Consider the following 21237-nt stretch of genomic DNA (forward strand, 5'->3'; position numbering starts at 1 on the left):
ACCCATAGCATAGACTTATGTACTGTAGTAAAAAAAGCATCCATTTCCTTGATCGTCTGAAATGTGTGCCTGTCCCACTCCCACCACACACCTTGCTTGTTACCATTGATGCCACCTCCCTCTATACCAACATCCTCCATATACATGGTCTGCCTGTGCTGAACATTTCCCCAATCAGCACCCAACTGATTCCAAACCTATGACATCCTTCCCGCTCACCTTAATCAACTTACTTACCAACTACTACTCTACCTTTGAGGGACAGACATACCAACACATCAAGGGTACAGCCATGGGAACCAGAATGGCTGCTTCCTATGCCATCCCTTTTGTGGGTCATTGGAGGGGGCTTTCCTGGGATACATAAGCCTTCAGCCCATGGTTGATAACATCTTTGCCATATGGACTCATGGTGGGGCTGACCTAAAATTCCTGGTATCTCTAAATACCTTCTCCCATTTAAATTTCACATGGTCCTATTCCGAATTCTGTGCCACTTTCCTTAGGTTGATCTTGTCCTCATCAAAGGCCAGTTACACACTTATATCCATGTTAAACTAACGAACAACAGTACTTACATTTTGACAATTGTCATCCCTCTCATACAGCCTTGGCATTTGAGGCAAACATATTTGTTCGGGTGCAGACACTTTACAGTAATACACCACCATTCTCACCTCAGCCTCCATTGGATATTTTTACCCCACCAGCCTGTTCAAAAGCAGATTTCCCGGGCCATCACGTCCAATCCTGGACTGCCAATCACTCCAAAGAACAATTGTGGAGCATGCTGGTTCTCACTCAGTACTATCCTGGTTTTGAATGTATTAATCAAATACTTCAAGGCCATGACTTCCTAAAATCATGCCCTGAAATGAGATCCATTCTGTCTCAGATTTTGCACACCACACCTAGAACAGCTTTTCATGCCACCCAATCTGCGTAATATCCTTGTCAGAACCTATGCTCCTTCTGCACCCATTATCCTACCTTTAGCTCCTACCCGTATGACTGTTCCTGCTGCAAGACTTGTCCTGTGCACTCTCTTACCACCATCCTTACCAGCCCTGTAACTGACAAAACATGTAATATCAAAGGGAGAGGCACCTGTGAAACGACACATCATGTACCATCTGTTATGTAAACACTCTTCACCCTTTTATATGAGGACGACTACCAACAAGTTACCAGACAGGATAAATGGACGTAGGCAGAGGGTGTATACCGGCAACACACAATATCTTGTTGCAGAGCATGCTGTACTATGCAACTCATGACCTAAGTGCCTGTTTCACTACACACACCATCTGTATACTTTACCCAGACACCAGTTTCTCAGAACTCTGCAGGTAGGAACTAGTGCTACAACACATAATTGGTTCTCGCCACCCACCTGGCTTTAATTAATGTTAATTTCTTCCGTTTCAGCATTTCTTCACAGTAGCTGCTCCTGTCTTCATTCAGCTTAAGTTCTCTGTATCTTTCATTTTATGACGTGTCTGTTTTTCGCTATCCCCCTCCCACCTCTGTTACATACAGTGCAATTGGCTTTTCACTATTATTAACTCATGCACAATTTTTAACTGTAATCTCTGCCTTGCATATTACCCTTTTTCCATCTTTAAGCTCTCGGGTTTTCAAATCTCGTCCAGTTCCCCTGACCCAGTGTTATGAGTGACTTTTCCAAACTGTACCTCTTTTCCTAAACCTCTTGAGTCCTTTTATTTCATCCTTCTTCCTTCCCCTTCAACACTTCTGCCAGAAGAAGGTGCCACTGGTTCCGAAAGCTTGCTTGTGTAAAACCTTTATTTAGATATGTGTTCTGCCATCGCCTGGTGAGCAAATTTTTTATCTATCCAATTACATTATCCTGAATATTTATGCAGCTTCTTTCAAATAGTACCTCATTATATGTAAATACATCATCTGCAAGAAAGCCTGATTTTACTATTAATATTGTCTGCAAGGCCATAAATATACACCTTGAACAGCAAGGGTCCCAACACATTTCCCTGGGGCCAACCTGAATTACTCTGCATCTGACAACGACTCTCAATCCATTTCACTTGATACCCCAAACGGTCGTACTTTCGCCAATAAGCATAGGTGTGGTACTGAGTCAAATGTGTTTTGAAAATCAAGAAATTCTTCATCTACCCTACTGTCTTGATCCAAAGCTTTCACTATGTCATGTGAGAAAAGTGCAAGTTGGGTTTTGCATGATCAATGTTTTCAATATCCATGTTGGCTGGCATTCAAGAGGTCACTCTGTTCAAAATACCTGATTACATTTGAGATTAGAATATGGTCTAAGTGTCTACAACAAATAAATGGTAGGGATATGGGACGGTAGTTTTGTGGATCAATTCTACTACCCTTCTTGTAGAAATGTGTGACCTGTGTCTTTTTTCCAAGATCTGGGTACAGTATTTTGTTCAAGGGATAGATTATAGTGAGAAGACAGGTTAACTCGGCTGCAAATTCAGTATAGAATCTGATACACATTCTATTGGGCCCTGGAGTTGTGTTCAATTTCAGCGATTTCAACTGCTGCTCAATACCACTGACACTAATACTTATTTCATTCATATTTTCAGTAGTACAGGGTTTAAATTGGGACAATTCTCCTGGGTTTTCCTTTGTAAAGGAACATTTGAAAACGGAGCATAATAATGATTTTCTTAATTCTTTTGGTTGGTCTTTATGTTAAAGTATTTACTTATGATTGTTTTTTTAACCCTCTTTGTTTATTAAATAACTGTTGATGGTTGGTATCAGCTTTTGCTTTGCTATTCTCAGTTTCACTTTCTGTCTCATTGTCTAGGGACTGGAAACTAACTTTGGCACCACCAACAGTCCTGGCATATGATCAGAATTTGAAAGATAATGTGAAAATATTCTGCTAAGGTAGTCACTGAAGGCATCTCTTGACAGCCAAATGCATTTCATTCAGCATCTCTGTATCTGTAGCCCTCCAATTTGTTTTACACGTATTTTGCAGTAATCTCTGTTTGCTTAGAAGTTTCTTTACGGTGTTGTATATTGTGGAGGTTCCCTCCCATTATGAACTGTTCTACTGGGACATATCTATCCAGTTCATGGCCAACTATTCTTTCAAACTTGAGCCAGAGTTCCTCTACATGCCCATGCCCTGTGCTGAAAGTTTCAAGTTCCTCATTGAGATGTGACACTACTGATTTCTTATGTACTTTACTGAACATGTATAGCTTTCTACTTGTTTTAGTTGTACTTTGTTAGTCATTGTTGCCACAACCTTATCATGGTCACTGGTGCTAGTTTTGATGTGGACATCCTGTAAGAGGTCAGGTCTACTTGTTGCTATTAGATCCAATATATAGGGTGTATCAGAAAGAATATTTCAATTAAAAAAAAAAAAAAATCATAAGTATTGGGCCTATTATGTTTGAGATATGTGCATGAGCAGTGTACTGTTGGAAAGAGCAAACTCTAGAGTTAGAGTAAAAATGGTGTTGGGACAACAGAAAGCATTTTGTGTTGTACGTTTTGTGCAGTGTGAATGAGTAATAACTGATTAACATAAATTTTGTGCTTGGTATGGTGTGGATTCTCCTACCTTACAGAGCATTAGACAATGGCATGAACAGTTCCAAGAAACAGGTTGTTTGTGTAAAGGAAAATCGCCAGGCCATCCTGAGACATTGAACGCATCCGCCATAGTTTCACAAGGAGTCTGCAGAAATCCATTCGCCGTGCAGCTCAACAGTTCAGTATGCCCCTCCAATGTCTGTCTGACGTGTTGCGTCGATGTTTACACATGAAACCATACAAAATTCAGCTACTGCAAGCTCTTCGTGAAAGTAACAAATAATGTGTGGAATTCTGTAATTTCATTCTTGGCAAAATGGATGATGACAGTATTCTTCCATGCTTAGTGTTTAGTGACGAGGCAGCATTCCATTTAAATGGAAAGATGAACTGTCATAATGTGAGAATATGGGGTATGGAACAACCACACGAAGTTGTGCAACATGAGAGGGACTCTCCAAAATTCAATGTGTTTTGTCCAGTTTCATGGGAAAAGGTTTACGGTCCATTTTTCTTTGCCGAGAGCACTGTTCGGGAAGCGCATATCTCAATATGCTTGAGTAACTTTCTTTTCCCACAGTTGGACACTGATTTGAAGAACTTCATGTACCAACAGGATCTGGAAGTGCGGGAATTTTTAAATCAAAGGATTACTGAATGATGAATTGATTGACTGGACCAAATAATTCAGCCTTACTTTACTGGCCTCCAAGGTCACCGTACCTGACTCTGTGTGATTATTTATTGTGGGCGTTTATAAAAAGCACTCCGTCAGCAGGCCACAAGTGGCCCATCAGGACCATCCGACCGCCGTGTCATCCTGAGTTGAGGATGTGGATAGGAGGGGCGTGTGGTCAGCACACCGCTCTCCCGGTCGTTACGATGGTTTTCTTTGACCGGAGCCACTACTATTTGGTCGAGTAACTCCTCAATTTGCATCACGAGGCTGAGTGCACCCCGAAAAATGGCAACAGCACATGGCGGCCGGGATGGTCACCCATCCAAGTGCCGGCCACGCCCGACAGCGCTTAACTTCGGTGATCTGATGGGAACCGGTGTATCCACTGCGGCAAGGCCGTTTATAAAAGACTCTGTTTATGTGCCTCTGTTACCATCGACAATGAATTAACTGAGACATCACTTAACAGCAGCTGTGGAAGCTGTAACTCAAGACATGCTCGTTTCAGTATGGAACAGTTTGAATACTGCATTGACATATGCCATGCATCTCAAGGAGAGCATATTGAACACCTATGAAAATGTGTGAGAAAAAACTTTGATTTTCCCATTCATCAAAAACAAAATTCATTGTATTTGTTTATTAGTTTCAGAAATATAGATGTGTCAACATGAATGATTCTTGTTGATACACCCTGTATTTCCATCATAAGGAGGAGGGGGGGGGGGGGTGTCCTAACTATCTGCCCTAGGTAATTTTCAGAGAAGGCATTTAGTGAAGTTTCACAGGATGTCTTGTCACACCCACCACTAACTGTAATTTTCCCAATTAATTGTTGAATGATTTTAAGTCTCCACTGATGATTACAGTGTCACTGAGGTTTCTCTCTCTCTCTCTCTCTCTCTCTCTCTCTCTCTCTCTCTCTCTCTCTCTCTCTCGAAGGAAAAAAAAAAAAAAAAAAAAAAAAAAAAAAAAAAAAAACACCCCTAGTTTCCACCCCACATACAGTCAGCAACCTGAGTAGCAGCCTCTTATGTCATACGTTTTAGTAAATATAAAACTTTCTGTTTGTTTTTGGTTTGGAAGGGATTCGGTTTGAAGATACGGATGTCTGAAAGAGAGCATTGCACCAATGGCCTTCTCATGAGAAGTCAGTGTAGCAGCTGAAATAGTGCAGAAGTGGTAGAGACTGGCCTGAATGTTTTAAAATGTTCAAGAATGTTTTTGAATATTCTAGAATGTTCCATTATCCTTTTGTGACAGAACACATTCTATCTCAGGGTATATATAGTCCATGGTGAGAGACATGCTTCAGCATTCTTTTGGAAATCTATTAGAATGGACCAAGGGAAAGTGGAACTGGTGGCAAATGAAACAGATTTAAGTGAAATGCTTAAGATAGCAAACAGTATATTAAGTGGAATTCTAGTGTGTTCAGTAATATTAAAATTAACATGTGCTGGAATGTGAAAGAGGTGGTGGTCTTGCCAGTGATGAATTGAAAGGAAAGAGAAAGAGCAGTGTAAAAAGAAGCACTTGAGGATGGAGAAGCACATTAACTTGACAGTAGAATAGAATGAACAGATTGAGACAAAAAATAGGAGATGAAATTGGAGGAGAGGACTGGACATTCAGCAAGCAGACATGCAGAAATTTTTGATCATTCATATTTTTTAAGTGGGAATTGTCAACTTTTTTTATGATGTATCTTCAATGTTCCTTTGTAATGTTGTTGAACCTTTCCGAACAATCTTAAATCTTATCAGAAAAAAATGAAAATAAAGGCCAAATGAAGTGGGTCTATGAGTCAATATCTGAAAATCGACATTTTTGTTTGATGCTGAATATAGCATTGAAATAAAAGTAAAAGGTATGGTGCTAATGAGAATCAAACCAGTGTCGCGATGAGCTCAAGAGTTATATGCCATGCACTCGGCACCCAGTGACACTTAAAATTCTCGAAATGTTTTGTGTTTAACAGTGCTCTAAAGACTTCTAAATTTCAAAGGCTTTTTCCTGAAGTTTTTTGAGAACTGTCGCATACTGCTTTAGAAAATTGATATCCGGGCACTGACCTTCAAATCCTACAAGTTCTGAAGTTGACCCAGGGATGACAGGCCACTTCTGTACAGGGTTGGGTTGCGGTGCTAGGTCATAGTGAGGAGCAAGCTGATAGTAGTTTAATAACTAAAGTAAAAGTCAATCACATTATTAAAATTCATAAGGCCACACTTGTACACTGTGGCACAGCGGCCTTGCCCCTCTTGGTGTGCTAGTGGAGTTGGTACACGTCATGTGGTATCGGCTACCAACCAGCTGGTAGCCCCAGGCGTAAACACTCTGGAATGCTGACGGCCACTTGCCTGTTAGCAGCACATGATCCAGTTAGATGTGCCATCAACTGCTTGCAGGTGGGGTTAGTGGTGTGGAAGATAGTCAGGGCACTTGCAGGGGATGTCAACCTCCTGGCGGAAAATCCCACTTCTGCAAGTGACAATGCGAGGTACCATGGCACCCACACCAACATGGATGGGTGAGTGGCTGCAGTTCCTTGGTCTCAACCTGCCGTTCTCAAGGCATGAATTGAGCTGCTGTTGCTGTAGGTAGCCTGAAGGTGGCCCACTGGTGGAGAGGCACCAAGTCCCAGAAGTAGGACTTGGTGTGCAAGAACATGGTGTGGCAGTAGTAGCTGATAGAGTTCATGGTGGCTTCTTACTGACCTATCGTACAGCCACTTTGTCATAGTAGGTCTGCAGGGCTGTGAATCTAAGTCATAAAAAAAACCATTATTGATATTGTATAATGGCTCATTTATTGTAACATTACCAGCTACATTCCTGATAACATTTCTGTGGCCCATTGGTGGGGAAACTGCATGATCTATCCCGTAAGTGCCCTGGCAGGCATCCCACTTCTGTAAATGGTGATGTGAGGTGCCTTATATCTGCACTAGTGTAGAAGGGTGCGCAGCTGTACTGCCCTTGCCACGACCTGCTACCCCAGGGCAGTAGTCAATCTGCTGCTGGAGTGAGCTTGGATGTGGCTATTCAGTCAAGAGGCACCAAGTCCCAATAGGTGGACTTGGTGTTAGAAGATGGTATAGCATTGGTGGCTGACTGGGCTCTTGGTGGCTGTCAGGCTGTGAATTGTGACTAAAAAGGTGTAGTGGCTCATTTGTTGTGCCACTATACCACTTTGTCACAGTTCTAATAATATTCCTGTGGCTGTTGCCAGAGAAACTGCTGAGTGCACACCATAAGAACCCTGTCTTACTGCTGCATTGACAAATTCGACAAAGGGCCTAGTTTGCCCCGCAATGCATAAGGAGCCTTGTTCCTGTAAACAGTATGCTGATGTTCTGCTCTTGCTGGCTGCTTATGGCTTCTGCCAGTGCTGCACGTAACTCCCCAAAAATAGTGGTGGCATAACAATATGAACAAAATGTCCAATGTGTAAGATACTCTTGTAATAAAAACCGTGGGGTCACTATTGTGTCACATGTTTTGAAGAAGACCCTGACCATATCTTCTGTCTCACTTTCATTGACTCCCTCTTCTCTTTCCATAGTATTTTCTTCAAGGTTTTTTCCCTTATGTAGCCTTTCTGTATATTCCATTATTTTCTTGGTACTGTCTGTCTGTCTGTGCCCTTTCATGCTCACACATCTGTCTGTCTTTTCTTCAAGGTTTTATTTAATGTTCCTTTATGCAGCATGTATGTTTCCTATAATCATGTATGCTTTTACAACTTTGCATTTCTCCTCTAGCCATTGATGTTTTGTCACCTTAAACTTTTTGTCATTCTCACTTTTTAGACATCTGTATTACCTTTTGACTACTTAATTTGGTGATTTTTATATTTCCTCCTTTCTTCAATTAAATTCAATGTCTTGTGTTATCTAAAGATTTTTACTAGGCTTTCTCTTTCTGCCTAGTTGTTTGTCTGCTGCCTCACTGTTTCCTAACTCAAAGCTTTACATGTATCTTATATTGTATTTCATTTGTCTATTTTAGTCAGTCTAGACTAATGCTGCCTTTGAAGCTCTCTAGAACCTGTGGTTGGTTTTACTTAACCAGGCCCTATCAGCTTTCCCCTTGTGAGTCCAGGGGTTAGAATAGGCCCAAGGTATTCCTGCCTGTCGTAAGAGGCGACTAAAAGGAGTCTCGCACTTTTCGGCCCTATGAGTCCAGGTCCCATTCTATGCTTTGATTTGCCACTTTCAAAATTCTACAGAAGTGTGGGCCATATGGGGAAGGATGCCTTATGTGGTGCATGAGTTATCCATAGTGCCCCTAGAGTCGATCTCCTGGATCTCTTGTCATGGCTTTGCATCTCCACCTGCGATTCAACTGTTTTGGTGAGGACCCTTCTGAGGTATGTCATCTACTTCCGTTGTCTCCTGTCCTCTTTCACCCCCATGGCAGTATTGGATTTCTCTGCACCCAGTATCCAGCATGGTAGCCAGTCCATTGTGGTGGGGCTGTCATGTACCCATTTGGTGGTAGCCCCCTGACAACACAGGGATCGCAATGCGGATGCCTGAGCTGTAAACTCCCCACTTATGCCAAAGAGTAGATCCCTGTCTTCCTGGAGTATCAGGACTCCCGGCAACGGCCATCATGCCATGGGGCCTTGCTGTGGCTGGGTGTTGCCCTTGGGGAAAGCCCCTGATCGGAGTGGGTGGCATCAGGGCAGAAGACTTGCAATGAAGTGGACTAAGTCATCTCTTGCTGGTGACCGTACAGTGCCAGCAGTCGCTAAGAAGGGCAAGATTGAATACAGTGCTGATAGATATGACTCTAAATTGCTTCCCTCCCTTGCTACACCATGGGAGGAACGTAGGGCTACAGAACGGAGAGAGCCATATTCGCCTCGGTTTTTAGTCTGTAGCAGAACTGATGGGAACTCCTTTCTATCTACGAAGCCTCAAATTTTTGTTGAACACCTTGAGGATAAGTCTGGGGAAGTGACAGCGCTGTCCAAGATGCGAAATGGTGCAGTCTTGATTGAGACAGCATCCCCAGCCCAATCCTGAGCGTTACTCGCCTGTGACAACTGGGTGATATTACTGTTTCTGTCACTTTCCATAAAAGCCTCAACATCGTCCAGAGGATCATTGTCCATCGTGATCTCCTCTTGCAGTTTGACGACGAGCTCCATGCCAATTTAGAAAGGCGCCTTTACAGGGGACCCAAAGACAACAGGGTTGCTACCAGTGCTTTCATCTTGGCCTTTGAGGGTGATTCATTGCCTGAAAAGGTCAAGGTGATGGTTTACCGCTGTGACGTTAAACCATATGTCCCTCCCCCTGTGTGATGCTTTAAGTGCTGGAAGTTCGGGCACATGTCTTCCCCTTGCACTTCCAGCACCACATGTCAAGACTGCGGACCTCCACTGCACCCAGATACTCCATGTGCGCCACCTCCCACTTGCGTCAACTGTTGAGAGCACCACTCCCCCTGCTCACCAGGACTGCCCAGTACTCCAAAAGGAGCAGGAGTACAGGACCCTGAACCAGTTGACTTACACAGAGGCGAAACGTAAATTTGAAAGATTACACCCCATTTGGTTGATGTCGACATATGCTGCAGCTACGTCACCATTGGTGTCCCAAGTGCCAGTGGTTCCTCACTCAGTGCCACGAACAGTGGGCCCTCTGGGCCACCAGAATACATCTGCCCCCTTGGTGGTAGGGGCCAAATCTTTGTCAGCCAAAAGCTGCTGGAAGAAAAGCTTCATGATCTTCCTCCATGCCTGAACCTGCTTCCGAGAAATCTTCCCAGCTAGCCCCTAAAGAGAAGTGACAGAGCAAGCAAACTAAGTAGTAGTGTTCTAAGAAACAGGACCCTCTGGTGGCCCCAACACCACCACTTCCTATCAATTCTGCATCTGAGGATGTGATGGAGATGTTAGCGCCCCCTGTGGACCTGGCTACAAATGCTCAATAGGTGGCAGCAGGTGACCCTGAGGCATAACCTGCCTCCATGCCTTCCCAGCCTTACGATAACATCATCCTTCAGTGGAATTGTGGCATTTTTTCCACCACCTGGCTGAGCTACAGCGACTGTTAAGCTTTACACCTGCTTTCTGCATAGCTCTTCAGGAAACCTGGTTCCCAGAAATATGGACCCCTGCCCTCCACGGCTATAGGGTATATTACAAGAACCGTAGTGACTATAATAGTGTGTCAGGTGCAATTTGTGTTTATGTCCTGAACTCAGTATGCAGTGGACCTGTGCCCCTTCAAACCCCTCTTGAAGCTGTGGCTGTCAGGATCAGGACGACACAGGAAATAACTGTCTGCTATGTATATCTTCCTCCAGATGGTGCAGTACCCCTGAAGACATTGGCTGCACTGATTGATCAACTCCCTAAACCTTTCCTACTTTTGGAAGATTTTAGCTCTCATAACCCCTTGTGGTGTGACACTGTGCTTAATGGCCAAGGCAGAGAGGTCGAAAATGTACTTTCACAGTTTGACCTCTGCCTTCTAAATACAGGTGCCCCCACTCATTTCAGTATGGCACATGGCACATATTGGGCCATTGATCGGTTTGCAGTCCTGGCCTTTTCCCATCTATCCACTGGAGAGCACATGATGACCAGTGTGCTAGTGACTACTTCCCCATTTTCCTGTCACTACCGCAGCGTCAGGCCCACGAGTGCCTGCCCAAATCGGCTTTAAACAAGGCAGATAGGGAAGCCTTCACCTCTGCTGTCACCATTGAATCTCCCCCACATGGGAACATCGATGTGGTGGTTGTGCAGGTAACTACAACGATCGTTTCTGCGGCGGAAAACAAGGTCCCTCATTCTTTAGGGTGCCACTTGTGAAAGACAGTCCCTTGGTGATCTGTGGAAGTCGCTGAGGCAATTAAGAAGCATCGGCAAGATCTACAGCGGCATAAGCAGCACCCTTTCCTGGAGCACCTCATAGCCTTTAAATGGCTCCGTGCCTGTGTTCACCAGCTTATGAAACGACGGAAACAGGAGTGTTGGGAGAGATGCGTCTCGACCATTCGGTGCCCTATGTCACCTTCCCAAATCTGGGCAAAGATCAAATGAGTTTTTGGGTACCAGACCCTAACAAATGATGTGTTATCTACTGATGCAAACGCGATTGCTGAGCACTAAGCTCGCGCCTCTGCCTCAGAGAATTACCCCTCAGCCTTTCACACTCTCAAACAGAAGATGGAAGGGAAAGTCCTCTCATTCACTAAATGCCGCAGTGAACCCTATAACACCCTATTTACAGAGTGGGAGCTTCTCAGTGCCCTTGCACATTGCCCCGAAACAGCTCCTGGGCCAGATCGAATCCACAGTCAAATGAATAATCATCTCTCCTCTGACTGCAAGCGGCATCTTCTCATGATATTAAACCGTATCTGGTGTGATGGCGTCTTTCCATCACATTGGTGGGAGAGCACCATTGTACCAGTGCTCAAACCCAGCAGAAACCCTTTTGATGTCAATAGCTATGGGCCCATCAGCCTCACCAACGTTCTTTGTAAGCTGCTGAAACGTATGGTGTGTCGGCGGTTGTGTCGGGTCCTGGAGTCACATGGCCTACTGGCTCCATGCCAGGGCAGTTTTTGCGTGGGTCTCTCTACCATTGATAATCTTGTGTCTCATGAATCTGCCACCTGAACAGCCTTTTCCAGATGTCGACACCTTGCTACCGTCCTTTTTGATTTACGAAAAGCGTATGACACCACCTGGCGACATCATATTTTTGCCACATTATACGAGTGGGGTCTCCGAGGCCCACTCCCGATATTTATCCATAATTTCCTGTGGTTTTGTACTTTCTGTGTCCAAGTTGGTGCCCCTCATAGCCCCCCCCCCCCCCTCCCACTCTCCCACCCTTCCATATCCAGGAGAATGGGGACCTGCAGGGCTCTGTATTGAGTGTATTTTTAGTGGCCATTAACAGTCAAGCAGCAGCTGTAGGGCCATCCGTCTCACGCTCTCTGTACTGCACCACCAGTACTGGTGTTGCTAAGTGGCACCTAAAGGGAGCCATCCACAAGGTGCAGTCATGGGCTCTAGCTCACGGTTTCCAGTTTTTGGTCGAAAAGTCATGTGTTGTGCACTTCTGTCAGCGTCGTACCTTTCATCCAGAACCAGAACATTACCTTACTGACAATCCTCTCCCTGCAGTGGAGACATATTGATTTTTTAGGACTGGTTTTTGACACCCAGTTGACTTGGCTTCCTCACCTTCGTCAGCTTAAGCGGAAGTGCTGGCAGCACCTCAATGCCCTCCGCTGCCTGAGCAACACCAACTGGGGTGCAGATCGCTCTACACTGCTGCAGCTGTGCACAGCCCTTGTTCAATCCCGCCTTGACTAAGGGAGTCTGGTTTATGGTTCGGTGACACCCTCAGCGTTGCGTTTACTCAACCCAGTGCACCACTGTGGCATTCGACTAGTGACGGGAGCTTATAGGACAAGTCTGGCGACCAGCATCCTGGCGGAGGCTGGAGTCCCTCCATCACAGGTCAGGTGTGCAGAACTGCATGCCAGTTACATTGCACACGTTCGTATTTCGCCTACGCATCCGAATTACCGTCTCCTTTTCCCACCCACAGCGGTTCATCTCCCACATCGGCAGCCCAAGTCAGGGCTTACAATTGCAGTTTGCATCCGATCCCTTCCACTTGAACTGGAGTTGTCGCCTTCACCACCTGTACTCGAGGTCCGTTCGCGTACACTTCCATGATGTACACCTAGGCCGTGGCTTCACCTGGACCTTTCACATGGCCCAAAGGACTCGGTTCACCCTGTGCCTCTCCACTGTCACTTCCTCTCGATTCTTGACACGTACTGTGGCCATGAAGTGGTTTACACCGACGGCTCGATGGCTGATGGTCATGTCGGCTTTGCGTATGTCCATGGAGGACATACTGAACAGCATTCCATTCCTGATGGCTGCAGTGTTTTCACTGCAGAGCTGGTGGCTATATCTCGTGATCTTGAGCACATCCGTTCATGCCCTGGGGAGTCATTTCTTCTGTGTACTGACTCCTTGAGCAGCGTACAAGCTATTGACCAGTGCTGCGCTCATCATCCTTTGGTAGTGACCATCCAGGAGTCCATCTATGCCCTGGAATGGTCTGGTCGTTCAGTGGTGTTTGTGGGGACCCCAGGACACGCTAGAATCCCAGGCAATGAACTTGCTGACAGGTTGGCCAAACAGGCTACATGGAAACCACTTATGGAGATCGGCTTTCCAATAACTGACCTGTGTTCTTTTTCATGCCGCCAGGTTTTTCAGCTTTGGGAAACGGAATGGCATAGTCTCAGTATGCACAACAAACTGTTTGCCATTAAGGAGACTATGACTGTGTGGCAGTCCTCCATGCAGGCCTCTTACAGGGACTCTGTGGTTCTCTGACGGCTCCGCATTGGCCACACTTGAGCGACCCATGGCTACCTTCTTTGCTGTGAAGACCTGTGTCAGTTTTAGTGCATGTACTTTGTCCGTCTGTGTTCTCCACCCTAGTGCCTTTAGGGTGGAGGTTTTAATGTGTTGCTGAGTGGCTGGCTTCTCCTTTTTATTATCATGGTCAACAGCCATGGTAATCTGTTTTGTCATTTTGATCTCTTCTACCTGTTTGTTGCATTTCTGTGGTGTTCTTCTCCCATTTTGCCCATTTAAGTGTATTGCCCTTCCGTTGTTCTTGGCCACACTTGAGCGACCCATGGCTACCTTCTTTGCTGTGAAGACCCATGTCAGTTTTAGTGCATGTACTTTGTCCATCTGTGTTCTCCACCCTAGTGCCTTTAGGGTGGAGGTTTTAATGTGTTGCAGAGTGGCTGGCTTCTCCTTTTTATTATCATGGTCAGCAGCCATGGTAATCTGTTTTGTCATTTTGATCTCTTCTACCTGTTTGTTGCATTTCTGTGGTGTTCTTCTCCCATTTTGCCCATTTAAGTGTATTGCCCTTCCGTTGTTCTTGTGGTTTTTCCTTTCTCTACAATTTGCGTTGTCAATCTCACTTGTTTTATTCTCACCCAGGTGGCATTGTTTTATTTGGAACAAGGGACTGATAGTCTAGCAGTTTGGTTCCTTTCCCCCTCTTTTAAACCAACCAACCAACCTACCTATCAGCTTAGTTTCCTACCTTTTTGCAATTTATTCAGCTGCATTTCATAACTAATAAATTATGGTCAGAGTATACATTTGCTCTTGGAAATATTTTGCATTTTTAAATGTGGTTTCTGACTGTAAGTCCTCCATTGTGTAATTTATATGAAACCCTCTGGTGTCCCAAGGTGTGTTTCTTGTACTGACTATCAAATCAAGTGTTTATAATGATTATATTGTTCTCTGGACAACACTGTATTCTATCATGTGGCATCCTATTTAATTTCTTTCCCCCACTCTGTTTTTTCCTTGTTGATTGCTTCTTTTTCATTTCCCGTTATTGCATTCTAGTCATCCTTCAAAAATAAATTGTTGTTTCTCTTAACTTAATGAATAACTTATTTATCTCTTACATCTCCCCCCCCCCCCCCCTTTCCCAATATCATCTGCATATCTAGTAGGCACATAGCGTATACTTGTACTACTGCAGCAGGTTATGGATTTGTGTCTATCTTAACTATGCTAATACATTCCATTAACTGTGCTAATCATAGTAGTTTACTTGCATTACTTTTTACTTATTCATTATTTGTCATACTCGTGTATTATTCCTGTTGATTTTGTGTTAATGTGTGGTCATCTGCTCAGGAACACTGTTCTTCTTGCCACCAAACTTTGCTAATTCCCACATCTAAGTTCAGCGTAACAATTTCTGTTTTCAAATTCTCTAACCTGCCTGCATGATTGTTATCCATTTTTGTTTAGAAGTTCTCTAACCTACTTACGTGATTGTTGGGTCTACTGCGACCCACAGAATGTGTGACTTTTTGTGGTGACATCATTATCCTGACCAAGCCTTGTCTGGAGATCTAAATGGGAGACTATTTCATCTCGGTTATATTTTACCTTGAACAAGTTGTCATTAAACTGTATAGTTTGTTTACACGTCCTTGGAACCCCCCAGGGGATCCACAACTCTTTTGTGGATACGTGCGTAGCGAGCACGGGGCCCCGAGCTAATGTGGCCTTCCTTCCTTTCCGGGCTGCATACCTTCCCTTTCCGCATCCTTCCCCATCCCCTGTCTTCACCCCCCCCCCCTCACCTCTGGCTGATTCCTTCACTTTCTCCCCCTCTGGGAGTATGGTTTGCGCCTACGTCCGGAGACGGACGCTTGTAAATGTACCGCATTCTTCTTCTTCCTTGCTTGTATGTCTTCTTCCGTCCCTTGTCCATCTCCTTTCCTTACCTCTTCTCTTTACCCTTTTCTCCGCTTCGGCGTTTGAGACCCCCTCTTCTTTCCTTTCCCTTTCTCTTTCTTCCTCCCTGTGCGTGTCTGAAGGCCGACCCACGCACTTCCATGCGTAGCCGGTGACGGGGTAACGCGTAATTCCCCGCCCCGGGTAGACAGGTAGGACACGTACGTACCCCCTGGTAAAGGCCAGGCCCAGGGAGGGGTGATTACCCGAGCTGATACCTTCCGAAAGTGCCGATTGGTCCCTCCGTCCGTTTGTCGGGAGGTGTGACCTGAGGTGTGAACAATCACCTAAGGCGGGTGTGCCCTCGGCGAGGGCCCCCACAAGGGAGGAGCGCGCCATCGGAGACGCCGGTAATCATGGGGGATTCTTCCGCAATGGTTTCCTCACCTTCCACTATGTCTGCTCACAAACGTAAGTTCACTGAGTCTCAGCCACAGACGGTTCTTCCATCGTTGCCACAGTTCCTTGTTGTTTCTCGGTCTGACGAAGGTCACGACTTTTCCACGGTCAACCCTTTCATTATTCAGAAAGGTGTCGACGCAATTGCGGGTCCTGTAAAGTCTTGTTCCAGACTACGGAATGGCACCCTGTTGTTGGAAACACACAGTGCCCTCCAGGCTCAAAAAATTGCTGCGTACTTCTCTGCTCCACACCTTCCCTGTCCGGGTGGAACCGCACCGTACCTTAAATTCCTCGCGTGGAGTCGTTTATACACGCTCCCTCGATGGATTGTCTGACGAAGAAATTCAGCACTACCTGTCTGACCAGGGCGTCACCGCTGTTCATCGGGTTATGAAAAGGGTTGACTCGAACATCATTCCAACCCGCACTGTCTTCTTGACATTTGACAAAGTTCAACTCCCATCAAAAATCAAAGCAGGCTATGAGATAATTTCCGTTCGCCCTTATGTCCCAAACCCTACGCGTTGCTATCGATGTCAGCGGTTCAATCACACCAGCCAGTCCTGTTCCAATCCGGCCAAATGTGTTACGTGTGGCAGGGATGCCCATGAGGGTGCTTGTCCACCTCCATCCCCTCGCTGCATCAACTGTATGGGTGACCACGCTGCTTCCTCTCGAGATTGCCCTGTTTTTAAGGACGAAAAGCTGATCCAGGAAATAAGAGTGAAGGAAAAGGTGTCGACCTTTGCTGCTCGAAAGTTACTCGCCAGTCGACAGCCCTCCGTGCCTCAGAAAGGAAAATACAGCGCTGTCCTTGCTTCTCCTCGGCCAACAAAGGAGGCGGCCACGCAGACTTGCGATCTCACATTTAGTACCACGGTCGTCAGATCGGCCAGCGCAAAGATCGCCCGTTCAACCTCACCTCTTTCGCCTGCCCACTCTATGGCTCACCCTTCGTCGGGTTCTGCTAAATCTCGAGCCCAAAAGTCAGACGCCAAGTCTTCCAAAAAAGAGCATTCTCGTGAAGAGTTTTTACGTACTGCAACTTCACAACCATCGGTTCCTCCTTCATCTAAACATACCTCCAAGAAGGCTACGAAGAAACACAGTTCCTCTCCTTCTCCGCCAAGGCGTGTCCCATCTACAGCACCACCTGGCGGAAATCGCCCTCGGCCATCTTCTGTGTCGCCGAGGCGCACTGTTGGTGGCCGGTCAACTGGCCGATCGTTGGTGGCAGGAGCTGCTCCTGACCAACCTATGGATCAGGATCTTCTGCCTTCGACTGAATGCCATTCCATCCTGTCGGTCGCAAGCTCTGAGCAGTCGTTGAGTTGACAGCAACCTTGGTGACGTTCCTCCATTTCTGTTCACCCTATGTCCATTATCCACTGGAATATCCGCGGCATTCGCGCCAATCGGGAGGAATTGTTGATCCTCTTACGATCCTACTCGCCGGTCATCTTCTGTCTTCAGGAAACAAAGCTGCGTCCCCATGACCGCTTTGTTCTCCCTCATTTTCAGTCCGTCCGATATGACCTCCCCTCTGTTGAAGGCACTCCAGCCCATGGAGGACTCATGATTCTGCTCCATGATACTCTCCATTATCACCCAATCCCCTTAAACACTTCCTTCCAAGCTGTCGCCGTCCGTCTTTCCCTTTCTGGATACACGTTCTCTCTTTGTACGGTATACATTCCATCGTCTACACCAATGGCACGAGCTGATCTCCTTCATCTTCTTGATCAGCTTCCACCCCCCTATTTGCTGGTTGGGGACTTCAATGCCCACCACCCGCTTTGGGGATCTCCACATCCTTGTCCACGTGGCTCACTATTGCTAGACGTCTTCCACCAAGCGGATCTAGTCTGCCTCAACACTGGGGTCCCCACATTTTTGTCTGCCTCCACGGCAAATTTATCCCATTTGGACCTTGCGGTCGGTACTGTTCCGCTAGCTCGGCGCTTCGAATGGTTCGCCCTTGATGATACACACTCGAGTGACCATTTTCCATGTGTTCTTCGACTGCAGCCTCAACTGCCATATATGCGCTCGCGACGCTGGAAGTTTGCCCAAGCCGATTGGACACTTTTTTCGTCTCTAGCGACATTCGATGACCGTCGCTTTCCCAGCGTCGACGATGAGGTCACACATTTTACCGACGTTATTCTCACAGCTGCGGAACGTTCAATACCACGCACCTCCGAATTGCCCCGGCGCCCTCCAGTCCCTTGGTGGAACGAGGCATGCCGTGCCGCAATACGTGAGCGGCGACGTGCTCTTCGCAATTTCCGTCACCATCCAACTTTGTCCAACTGTATCCGATATAAGCAGCTCCGTGCGCGATGCCGTCGCGTCATCCGCGATAGCAAGAAGGCAAGCTGGAAATTCTTTACTAGCTCATTTAACAACTTCACTCCCTCCTCGGAAGTTTGGAGTCGGCTTCGACGGTTCTCAGGCGCGCCTAGTTTCTCCCCGGTCTCTGGGCTCACTGTCGCGCATGATACCTTAGTGGACCCCGTCGCAATTTCTAACTCATTGGGTCAGCACTTTGCTGAGATTTCGAGCTCTTCAAATTACCCGCCGGCGTTTCTCCCGAAGAAACGTGCAGCGGAAGTGCGACATCTTGCTTTCTCCTCTCAAAATCGCGAAAGCTACAATACTGTTTTCTCCATGCGCGAACTCCAACATGCACTCTCTTCTTCTCGCTCCTCCGCCCCAGGACCGGATGGTATCCATGTCCAAATGTTGCTGCATTTATCAACCCATAGCCTGCGTTACCTCCTTCGCCTTTATAATCGAATTTGGACCGACAGTACCTTTCCCAGGCGATGGCGGGAAGCTATTGTCGTTCCCGTTCCGAAACCTGGAAAGGACAAACATCTCCCCTCTAGCTATCGCCCCATTTCTCTCACGAGTAGTGTCTGTAAGGTTTTGGAGCGTATGGTGAATTACCGTTTAGCTTGGTGGCTGGAGTCCCGCAGTCTTTTAACACCTGCCCAATGCGGATTCCGAAAGCATCGTTCTGCTGTTGACCATCTTGTTGCTCTCTCCACTTATATCATGAACAATTTTCTCCGGAAACGCCAAACGGTAGCAATATTTTTTGATCTGGAGAGAGCGTACGATACCTGTTGGAGGACAGGCATCCTCCGTACACTGTTCTCTTGGGGCTTTAGAGGACGGCTGCCCCTTTTTCTTCGCGAATTTATGGCAGAGCGCACATTTAGGGTGCGGGTGAACACTACTCTCTCCCGTACTTTCTCCCAAGAAAACGGGGTACCCCAGGGCTCCGTGCTGAGTGTTGTACTGTTTGCCATCGCCATTAATCCAATTATGGATTGTCTCCTTCCTGATGTCTCGGGCTCCCTCTTTGTGGACGATTTTGCGATCTACTACAGCTCTCAACGGACCAGCCTTCTTGAAAGACGTCTTCAAGGATGTCTCGATCGCCTCCACTCGTGGAGCATCGAAACCGGCTTCCGTTTCTCACCCAGTAAGACCGTTTGTGTTAATTTTTGGCGACGTAAGGAGTTTCTTCCGCCCTCCTTACATCTAGGCCCTGTCAACCTTCCGTTTTCCGACGTCGCTAAATTCTTGGGTCTTATGTTTGACAGAAAACTGTGCTGGTCCTCCCACGTTTCCTATCTTTCGGCTCGCTGTCTGCGTTCCCTTAACACCCTCCGTGTCCTGAATGGTACCTCTTGGGGAGCGGACCGAGTGGTCCTTCTCCGCCTCTATCGCGCCTTAGTGCGCTCGAAATTGGATTATGGAAGCATAGTCTACTCCTCTGCTCGGCCGTCTATTCTTCGGCGACTCGACTCTATCCACCACCGTGGATTACGTTTAGTGTCTGGAGCTTTTTACACCAGCCCTGTGGAAAGCCTTTATGCTGAGACTGCTGAACCTCCGCTGTCCAATCGGCGGGCAATCCTTCTGAGTCGTTATGCTAGCCATCTGTCTTCCATGCCTGCTAATCCAGCCCATAACCTTTTTTTCGACGCCTCCTTTGATGTCTGGTATTCAGGCCGCTCCTCCTCCCTACTACCCCCGGGAGTCCGCTTCCGTCAACTGCTCCATTCTCTTTCCTTCCGCTTTCCTAAAACCTTCTTGACAACTTGGGGTACAGCACCGCCTTGGCACCGTCCCCGGATCGACTTGCTCAGAGACCTATGTCAATTTCCCAAGGATGGTACCCCTACACTTGTTTACCGTCGGGCATTTGCTGCTCTATGTGCACAAATGACGGAAGCCACATTTATTTACACCGATGGCTCGAAAACATCGTTAGGTGTAGGGAGTGCCTATATTGTTGGCGACACCCCAAATCACTTTCGGCTTCCCGACCAGTGTTCGGTCTATACTGCGGAGCTTTACGCTGTTCTCCAGGCTGTCCACTACATCCGCCGCCATCAGCGGATACAGTACGTAATCTGCTCCGATTCTCTCAGCTCTCTCCTAAGTCTCCAAGCTCTTTACCCTGTGCACCCTCTGGTCCACCGGATTCAGGACTGTCTGCGCTTGCTCCACCTGGGGGGCGTCTCAGTGGCGTTCCTCTGGCTCCCGGGACACGCTGGTATCTGTGGAAATGAGGCGGCCGATATAGCGGCCAAGGCTGCAGTCTCTCTTCCTCGGCCAGCTATTCAGTCTCTTCCGTTTACCGATCTACGGAGCGGTTTATGTCGCCAAGTCACTCATTTATGGCATGCGCATTGGTCAACACTTCCCCACAATAAATTGCGGGAAGTGAAAGCCCTTCCTTGCGCTTGGACCTCTTCCTCCCGAACGCGTCGTCGGGAGGAGGTAATTTTAGCTCGACTCCGGATAGGGCACTGTCTTTTTAGTCATCGACATCTTTTAAGCGGTGATCCTCCCCCACTCTGTCCCCACTGCTCTCAGCTGTGGACGGTCAGACACCTTTTAATTGAATGCCCCTATTTTAATCCGTTACGCTCCCGTCTACAGCTATCGCCTGATCTATCGTCGATTTTAGCAGATGACACGCGCTCAGCTGACCGCGTTCTACAGTTTATTAGTGACAGTGAAATGACGTCAGTCATTTGAAGCATTTTTTGGGGGACAACCAACCCCCTTCTATAGTGGACCTTTAAGCATTCCTTCTGCCTTTAGTTTCTCAAATTTTCTGACTTTGTTTCCATTGCTGCTGATTTTAAATTTCGTTTTTTTCCTGTTTTCTACGTCACGGGCTGGGCGCTAATGACCATAGAAGTTTTGCGCCCTAAAAC

At 46.6% G+C, this 21237-nt stretch overlaps 1 protein-coding gene and 1 pseudogene across 3 annotated transcripts in view; one reads left to right on the forward strand and one right to left on the reverse strand.

Annotated features, from left to right (window-relative positions):
• The window catches only part of LOC126477140 (dipeptidyl peptidase 9), a 213278-nt gene that overhangs the window by 18821 nt on the left and 173220 nt on the right, over positions 1 to 21237 (forward strand). The gene's annotated exons all lie outside the window — the stretch shown is intronic.
• LOC126428839 (5S ribosomal RNA) lies at positions 4533 to 4650 on the reverse strand (annotated as a pseudogene).

Source organism: Schistocerca serialis, chromosome 1 (assembly GCF_023864345.2).
Source record: "Schistocerca serialis cubense isolate TAMUIC-IGC-003099 chromosome 1, iqSchSeri2.2, whole genome shotgun sequence".
In the NCBI taxonomy this organism is placed as follows: Eukaryota; Metazoa; Arthropoda; class Insecta; order Orthoptera; family Acrididae; genus Schistocerca; species Schistocerca serialis.